The 9734-nt window shown below is 41.7% G+C and overlaps 1 non-coding gene across 1 annotated transcript; it reads right to left on the minus strand.

Moving 5' to 3' along the window:
* Positions 1 to 379: 379 nt before the first annotated feature.
* LOC129400694 (small nucleolar RNA SNORA9) lies at positions 380 to 510 on the minus strand. The gene has a single exon (XR_008627881.1). It is a non-coding gene; the product is annotated as a small nucleolar RNA SNORA9 (small nucleolar RNA).
* Positions 511 to 9734: the final 9224 nt, after the last annotated feature.

Raw genomic sequence — 9734 nt, forward strand, 5'->3', positions numbered from 1 at the left:
TGTATGCTATAAATTTTAATAAGCAAGAATGAGAGCATTATTTTTTATTTTTTTTATTAATAGTTTATTTTTAGTGAGTCAACATGAGGGTACAGTTACAGATTTATACATTTTTGTGCTCATGTTTCCCCCATACAAAGTTCGATAACCCATCCCTTAAGAATGAGAGCATTATTGCAACAAGCATCCCCATGGTAGCTGAATATCTTTTTTTCAAATTATTTAAGTTTAACTTGAAATCTCAATTTTTTTTTCAAAGTGGACCAGCAAAATCTGAAAACACTAAGTTTTGATCAGGCATGCAGCAATGATTGAAGATTAACGTTGCTACACACTCCACAAAGTGTAATATTTTAATTTATTCATTTTCCTTTTTTCCAATTGTCTGGAATTTCTATAGCCTTGCTTTGGATGGAGCAGAGAAAAACCTCAAACTGTTTCATGATTTTATCACAAGCTCCATAGGAATGCACAGGGTCACTCAGATGCAAGGATGCCAGAGGCTTGCAGAAAGAGCGATATTTTTAGATTTTAAGTCACCGATTTTGTGCATGTCAAAGCTATGGAACTTTGAACATAGCCCCAATTACAAATAACACTGAGAATCTTTCACATATTTATTGCTTCCGCTTTTGTCACATGCTTGTATAGTTTTGGGGGTTTTGTGTTTTGTTTTGTTATTTTTTTTGGTGGGAGACGCATTTTCTGCTTGATTACTTGCCCTTTCCTCGTTGATTCATAGATATCTTTATATATTCTTGATATTAGTGATTCATTGGTCATATATTATTTAAAAATCCTTGAAAATATCTACGTTACTCTGTTATTTCCTATTTTACTTTTCTGAGTGTGTCTTTGTTGAGTGAGTGGAAGGCCTCTAGCCCAGGACCTCACGTGAATTCGTCACGTGACCATTGGGCAAGACTCCTAGACTCCGCTATTGGGTCTTTACAAGTCTGTCAGTGTTTTGGGGGTACAGTTTCACTTCTTATAAATATATGTCACCACCCACCACGTGCACCACCACAGCACCAATACCCCCCACCATGGCCTCTGGAAGCTTTCTCCCTTTGCTCCCTAGTACTTCTGCTCCCGGGTAACATCAATGTCCAAGGATTTGCTGACATTTGGCTGCAGTGAGCATAGGTGTACATCTATATCTGGTGTTTCACTTCGAATTAATGCTTCTGTGCTTAGAACTTCATTTTAAAGTAATAAAATGGAAATGATGTCATTATAACCAGTGCTCTGTGTGTTAAAGAAAGCTTTTCCTTCCCTACATAATGTAGATATCATTTAATTTTTATCTCTATAGTTTGACTTTTCACACTTAAGTCTTTGAGTTGACTTCAGGATGTATCTGAGTTCGGATTTTTCAGTTTTTCCACTTTCAAATTGATGCAAATTCAAGTCTACTAAAGAATCAATGCTTTCCTCCAGTGATTTGCAGAGCCAGCTCTGGCATGGGTAAAATATTTCTCATCATTTGGATTTATTTTTCCGCTTTCTATTTCATTCCACATCATTTATTTGTCTTTTGTTTTTGGTTTTTGGGCCACACCCAGCTGTACTCAGGGCTTCCTCCTGGTTCTGCACTCAGGGATCATTTTGGCTGTGCTCAGGGGATCATGTAGGGTTTTGGAGTTCAAACCTGGGTTGGCCACAAGCAAGGCAAGCACCCACCTGGCTATACTATTTCTCTGACCCCTTTATTTGTCTTTTTAAAATGAAACTGTAATCACACTCTCTAAATTACTATCATTTTGAAAAACATTGTCTTGGGGGCCCACAGCCGGCAGTGCTCAGGGGCTATACTCCTTATGGTGCTGAAGGGAGTGTGGAAATTGAACCCAGGCTTCCTCAAAAAAAAAAACCCCACTATCTCTCCAGCTTCTTAAAAACATTTTTATTGAGATATAATCACCATATCATAAAGTCCACCCATTTAAAGTAGACAACTCAGTGCTTGCAGTATAATCACAGAGTTGGGTAACTCACCACAATTCCAGTTTAGAATAGTTCATCACCCCACAAGAAAGCTCACCCCCTTAACTCTCCATTCCCCTTACCCTCCCAATGTCTGGCAACCCATAACCTACTTTCCGTCTCTGTAGATTTGCTCTTCTGGTCATTTTAAATAAAAAAAATTGCTCAATATATTCCCCCCTTGGCTGGCTTCTTTCACTTTACGTACTATTTTTAAAGATCAGCCACAACACATGTACCAATCCCTTTTTATGATGAAGGAATATCCTATGGTCTGGAGACACCACATTTGGTTTATCCAGTCATTATTTGATGGACATTTGAGTTTTGCTTTTGCTTTTTGGTTTTTATAAATAATACTGATATAGAGAGAGCCCATGGAATGGGAAAGAATATTTACCTAATACCCATCTGATAAGGGGTTAATATCCAGGATACACAAGACACTAGTAGAATTGTACAAGAAAAAAACCTCCAACCCCGTCAAAAAATGGGGAGAAGAAATGAACAGAAGTTTCCTCAAAAAAGAAATACAAATGGCCAAAAGGCACATGAAAAAATGCTCTACATGGCTAATCATCTGGGAGATGCAAATCAAAACAACAATGAGATATCATCTTACACCACATCTCATACCATCAAAAAGAACAAGAACAACCAGTGCTGGCAAGGATGTGGGGAGAAAGGGACTCTCTTTCATTGTTGGTGGGAATGCCGACTGGTCCATACTTTTTGGAAAGCAATATGGCATTCATTAAAACACTAGAAATTGAGCTTCCATATGACTCAGCAATACCACTCCTGGGAATATATCTCAAGGGTGCAAAAAATCACAGTAGAGGGCTGGAGCAATAGCACAGTAGGTAGGGTGTTTGCCTTGCTGACCCGGGTTCAATTTCCAGCATCCCGTATGGTCCCCAGAAGTAATTCCTGAATGCATGAGCCAAAAGTAACCTCTGTGCATTGCCGGTTGTGACCCAAAAAGAAAAAAAAATAGCACAGTAGAAATGACATCTGCACCCGTATGTTCACTGTAGCACTGTTCATAGTAGCCAGAATCTGGAAAGAACCCGAGTGCCCCAGAACAGATGACTGATTAAATAAACTTTGGTACATCTACACAATGGAATACTATGCAGCTGTTAGAAAAGATGAAGTCATGAAATTTGATTATAAGTCGATGGTCATGGAGAGTATCATGCTAAGTGAAATGAGTCATAAAGAGAGGAACAGACAGAATGACTGCACTCATTTGTGGAATATAAAATATCATAATATAAGACTAATACCCAAGGACAGTAGAGACGGGGCCAGGAAGATTGCCCATGGTTGAAAGCCTGCCTCATGAGCTGGGGGAGAAGGCAGCTGAGATTGAGAAGGGATCACTAAGTCAATGATGGTTGGAGGGATCACTCAGGATGGGAGATGTGTGCTGAAAGTAGATAAAGATAACGATAGCCTCTCATTATCTGTATTGCAAACCATAATCCCCCAAAGTAGAGAGAGACTATGGGGGAAATTGTCTGCCATAGAGGCAGGGGTAGGGGTAGGGGAGGGGGGTAGGGATACTGGGGACATTGGTGGTGGAAAATGTACACTGGTGGAGGGATGGGTGTTTGATTATTGTATGACTGAAACTCAAACATGAAAGCTTTGTAAGTGTAGCTCATGGTGATTCAATAAAAAGATAAATTAATTAATCACTATATCCTGTCATCTGGTTGTTCATCGGTTTACTCGAGCGGGCACCAGTAACATCTCTATTCCTCCCAGCCCTGAGATTCTAGCATCCTCTCCTTACTCATCTTTCCTAATGATTGGTCAGGGGAATGAGACCTATCGTTACTGTTTTTGGTATATCAAATATGCCATGGGTAGCTTGCCAGGCACTGCCCACGTGGGTGGGATGATACTCTTGGTAGCTTGCCAGCTCTCCGAGAGGTATATGTGTGTGTGTATATATATAATTCTCTATGATTTGTTGCCTATTGTCTGAACTCCATCAAATATGGAAATATGGTGTGGTAATTATGAAAAATGGGTAGGAAGTGTCTTATAATTAAAATTAATTAATAAAAAGTAATACTGCTATAAAGCATCTATATACAAGTTTTTTGCATGTATGTATGTCATTTCTCTTGAGAATACACCTAGGAACAGAATTGTTGGGTCATACAGTAACTTTATGTTTAACATTTTGACCAGCTGCCACACTCTTTTCCAAAGATGTCACATGATTTTATACCCCCATCATTAGTGCATGAGGGAACCAATTGCTCTACGTTCTTGCCAGTCGCCACCTCCTTTTAGTTCCCCACACAGTATGTGCTGTGAAGCACTGTAGCAGTCCACTTATAATGACAATGGGAGCTTGCCCTTCTATTCCTTTTCTTAGCTTTAAACAAAAAATGTTTATATTTGATTGTGGTAATAATGGTTTACAACACAGGGTATCTGTCATTGTCTCTCTCATCCCGTTGCTCATCGATTTGTTCGAGTGGGCACCACTAACGTCTCTCATTGAGAGACTTATTGTTACTGTTTTTGGCATATCCAATACGCACGGGTAGCTTGCCAGGCTTTGCCGCACAGGGTGTATTTTGTATGAAATGTCCTCCTAAAACTCACTTTACACCTCTTGCAAAATGTATGTCACTACACCACATCCATCACCATCCACTGGGCTCTCCCCTCACCCCCGCCCCCTGTAACCTTGGTTCTGTGGTCATAGGCCAAGGATTTGTTTTTCTTGGCTTTGTGTTTGTCCTTGCTGTGTTTCTTCATATCCCATATATGAGTGAACTCATCTGGTGTTTGCCTTTCCCCTTCTTTACTGTATGTCTTTTCGGTTATCAGCATTCTGGTGGTTGTAAAGTGGTATCTTCTTAGGGTTTTGTTAGGTATTTCCCACACTAAGAATGTGAAGCATCATTTCAAGAGCTTCCTGCCCATTCGGATATATATATATTTTAGAAGCATCTGTCAAATCCTTTGCCCATGTTAATTGGGTTATCCTTTTATTGTTAGTTGGAAAGAGTTCTTATATATTCTGGGTATCAACCCAATGACTTACCATTTGTTTTCCTTTAAGTGCATCTTGGCTTTTTTGGTCCTTTACAGTGTCTATATACTTCGTATTTGGGGAACTTACCATGTGCTTAGAAATGTATTGCTGTTAACATTTTCCTTTAAACTTTTGCTTAACATTTAACCTAATGGTAGTATCATGCTTTAGATAAGTATCTTAAAAATATCTTTTTATCCTTGTAGATAACTTACAAATTTATAAGTAAATTTTCAGAACTCCACAATCTTAGACTTTTAACTTTGTTTTAATGTAATCAGTCAGATATTAGCTATTTATCCAGTCTACCATATATTTTCTATATTTTATTGTAAAGGTTCTCAAGGAGAAGAGGCTAATTGGCCCCAATCTACCCATTGCCCAGATTCAATCTTGATTCTATAATTACCAACATTTTGTCAATCTCCTTTCATGTCCTTTCCCCTCTCATTTTGTATTGTTTTGTTTTTTTCAGTCACACCCGGCGATGCTCAGGGGTTTACTCCTGGCTCTGCTCTCAGGAATTACTCCTGGCGGTGCTCGGGGGACCATAAGGGATACTAGGAATCGAACCCAGGTCAGCCACATGCAAGGCAAATGCCCTACCCGCTGTGCTATCACTCCAGCCCCCTCCTCTCTCGTTTCCTGCACCTGTCCCCCCTCTGCCTTTCCTTCCCTGTTGTTTCTGTTGCTGCAATCATGGGGCCACACGTGCTTTTGGCTTTGGTGCTTGATGGAGGTTAGACAGCAGGTTATAGTACTGATGCACTCAGCTTCGTTGCTCCCCAGGCTTTGTATCCCTTTAGCTGCAGTGTTGCACTGTGCTCACCAGGGTCACACTCATTAGTTGTGATACTTGCTTGCAGTGCTCACTCTTGGTCACACAGGTGCTCACCAGGGCTGCTGCCTCCAGGCTGTGGTGCTCGCTGGGGACTGCATACTTTAGCTGTGGTGCTTGCTCGTAGCTGGCTGTGGTGTGTTTGGAAAGTGCATGAGGATCTGGGAATGAGCGGGCAGTCGAGCTGCCGGGTTCCAACAGGAGAGATCCAGGATTGCACTTGGCACATGGGGCAACACCAGGGTTTTGAATTTGCGACCACACTCCTGCATGGCACTGTGTGACCTTTCGTCTGCTTGATTGCTTTATTTTGGCTATATTGCGTTTGACTACTCCATGTTTTCCTTCTGTTAATCTGCAAATAAAGAGGTTTTACTATTTCGGTAATGATTACTCTGGGCATTGCAACATGAGTTCTTATCAAGACCAAATATTAACTGGCCTTTTAGACAATCAAACAAAAGTTCTCAAACGTTTCTTATTTGATTCACTTAGAAGCTTTCAAAATTCTGAATGGCTTCCTAATATTCCCAGTCATACAGTTAAAGGCCAGACCACAGCCATGACAACCACATCAGAATAATCTCTGAGTGTGAAAGCTAGGTTTCCATATTTGGGGGGATTATTTTTTGGGGGAAGTAAGATTGATTGGGATTGGAGCCATACCAACTTGTGCTCAAAGCTTTTTCTGCACTCCGGGATCACCCCTGGAGTGCTTGGGGGTCTATATGTAGTTCTAGGGATCAAATCTAGGTCAGTCACATGCACAGTAAGCACCTTACCTGCTGTACTATCTCTTCAACCCTCAGGCATCAGTATTTTAAGTCTGTTCCAGCTATTTCTAAAGTGCAGACAACTTGGAGAACCTTTTGCTACTATAGAGTGTCTTAACCTCCTAAGTTCCCCAAACTTAAATACTGCTCTGTGATGTGAATTTTTTGTGTTTTGAAACCTTCTAGAACACTATGATTTTTATTATCAAATCACTGGTTTTTTTTTAATATCCTGATTCAAACTACTTTTTTTTTTTTTTTGCTTTTCGGGTCACACTCAGCGATGCACAGGGATTACTCCTGGCTCTACACTCAGAAATTACTCCTGGTGGTAATGAGGGACTGTATGGGATGCTGGGAATCAAACCTGGGTCAGCCTCGTGCAAGGAAAACACCCTACCCGCTGTGCTGTCACTCCAGCCCCCTAAACTACTTTTATTTCTATTCTTTTCTGTGTTTTGATCTTCCCCCTGTGATTTTCATTTTGTGAGAACATTCTTTAGTGTTTTCTTTACTACAGGTCTCCTGATACCTTTGTTCCTTTTTGTTTGTTTTGGGGCCAGACCCACTATGCTCAGTAGCCCCTGCATACCACTAGATGTGATCCCCTGAATTTTTCATTAGCATTTTGTAATTTTTTTAAATTTATAGACCCCGTACAAGTTTTTCACATTTATACCTAAATATTTAATTTTGGGGTTAATGTGATTATGTGTTTCAACAGTGCTGTTTTAAATTTTATTTGTCCCCAGTAGTTGTTTGACACTATCAAATATAAATACAGTTGACTTTCCTATTTAGACATTGAATCCTATAGCCATTTCTAATTCGCTTGTTAGTTCCAGGAGGTTTTGTTTTTGATTCATTAACATTTCCTACATAGACAACCGTGTTGTCAGTGGTGTTTTACTTTTATATTATGATCTAGTGCTATTTCTTTTTCTTGCCTTATTGCTCAGAGTAGCACTTCATTACACTGGTGACTACAAAGGATATGAATGGAAATCCTGGGCCGGAGTGATAGTACAGCACGTAGGGCACTTGCCTTGCATGCGGCTGACCTGAGTTCGATCCCCAGCATCTCCTATGATCTGCTGAGTATTGCCAGGAGTACTTCCTGTCTGCAGAGCCAGGAGTAACCCCCTGATCATCGCTGGATGTGCTCCTCTCCAAAAAAAAAAAAGAGTGAGAGAAGGAAATTCTTGCTTTTTGTGTGTGAACTTCATGTTAAAAAATTCTACTTTCAATAGTAAGCATAATGGTAACTGTGTGTGGGGGGAGGGCAAACTCTTATTGGATTAAGTTTGCTAAATATTTGAAAACCCAAAACCCAAACCCAAACCAACAGCACCCCAAACCCAACCCCCCTGGAGCATTTCTTTATAGTTAACAGCAACCCACAGTCAGGTCTGTATCCCCGGCTCTGGGACTGGTCACTGGGCCCTGAGCCCCGAGGGGCCTGGATTTGAAAAAACAAACAAACCTTGTGTTGCTTTTTCTGTCCTGATTTTGTAACCCAGGGTTTACCTTGGGGCCTGGGACACACACATTTCCAGGAAATATGTCTGGTGTGTATCCGTGCTGGATCTCTATTCTTTGCTTCCTTCAAATTGGAGAAAATGTCATGTTGACGATGAAGGGGATGATGAAATGGAGCAGTGGTGTAGGGCCCTGACTTCAGGCACACGTTCAGGGTTGTCAGCAGTTCTGGTAATCGTTGACAGAAAGGGGCTAATTTTCCCAGGGTTGGGAGAGAGCTACTGCCTGTAAACCACTCTCTCACCGTGTAGAAGTTCCCAGCTAATCCTACCTCCCGTTGAACATTATCAGGCACCTCCCAGGGTGAGCATTCTGGACCTTTCTTCCTGATCTCCCACCAGGGGCTCACCCACTGAAGCTGCTTCAGAGGACCTGCCCTTCAGACCAAAGTCTGGAATTGCTTAAAAACCCAAACTCCAGGATTGACAGATCCCTATCAGTTCCCTGTTCCCACCTTCTCCATCTTCTCTGCTTCTTAACTTCCTGCACACCTCACTGATCTTGCCTCCGGCACCCTGGGGTGTGGCAGTCCACTGTGAACCCATTGGCTCTATGAAGCCTGTTCAGGATATGTTGTAGTCATACAGATCAATCACGCATTCCCATTTTCATCCTGGCTGGCTTGCTTTATTCCTTTCCCTTGTTTGTTGCTGCCTTTGTTGTGGGGCCTGGGTGTCACACCCTTGGAACTGCACATGCCTGTGGTGATGTGCCGGGCACCATGTTGAGAAGAGACAGTGCTGGGGGTCACACTCGGTATGTGGGGCAGCGCTGCAGGTCAAACCCGCGTCTTTGCACAGGCAAGGCAGGTGCCCGCTGTGGAATTCTCGAGTTCATGGACTTTGGAATTGGGTCTTTGATTTCTTATTTCTTTTCTTCAAGGGACACCTCCCAAGCAGCTGTGGGGGGCTGGGGGCATGCCAGGGATACTCTACAACCAAGCAGGAAGCAGGATGGTTCAAGGGGATAGTCTCAGGGTATAGTATTGTTTTGGTCCTCTTGGTGGGGGCCACCAGTCCTGCTGTGGGACCCCTAGGGCACTCTGCAGTGCTTGGGGGCCTCCAGGGTGACATCTGATGGTGCTGGGGGACATGGAGTGCCAGGGATTAAACTGGGGTCAGTAGTGTGCCCCAGACCCCTGTGCCATCTCCCCAGTCCTGAGAGATTTTTGATTTCTTGAAAACTTAAAGACCCTAATACAGAAGCATTTTACAAAGTGTATCGAATGCCAGATGAGACCGTTGGAATATTGACTCGATAGACATGGAATCCTTGAAAACTTTTGAATAAACACGTGGCATTCTGTTTTTTTTTTAATTTGGCCACCTAGGAGTGTTTTTTAAATTTATTTTTTTTGTGGAATAAGATACTTTTTATTAAAAGTTACTTAACTAGATTTGAGGGGAGACAAAGAGAGGAATTAAGAACACGGAGCTTATCCAGAGTGGAAAAATGAAGCAAAGAGAGATAGAGACAGACAAGGGAGATACGCGTTCAAGGGAGAATGCAGAGCAAGTCAAGAAACATTTACTAG

Source organism: Sorex araneus, chromosome X (assembly GCF_027595985.1).
Source record: "Sorex araneus isolate mSorAra2 chromosome X, mSorAra2.pri, whole genome shotgun sequence".
NCBI lineage: Eukaryota > Metazoa > Chordata > Mammalia > Eulipotyphla > Soricidae > Sorex > Sorex araneus.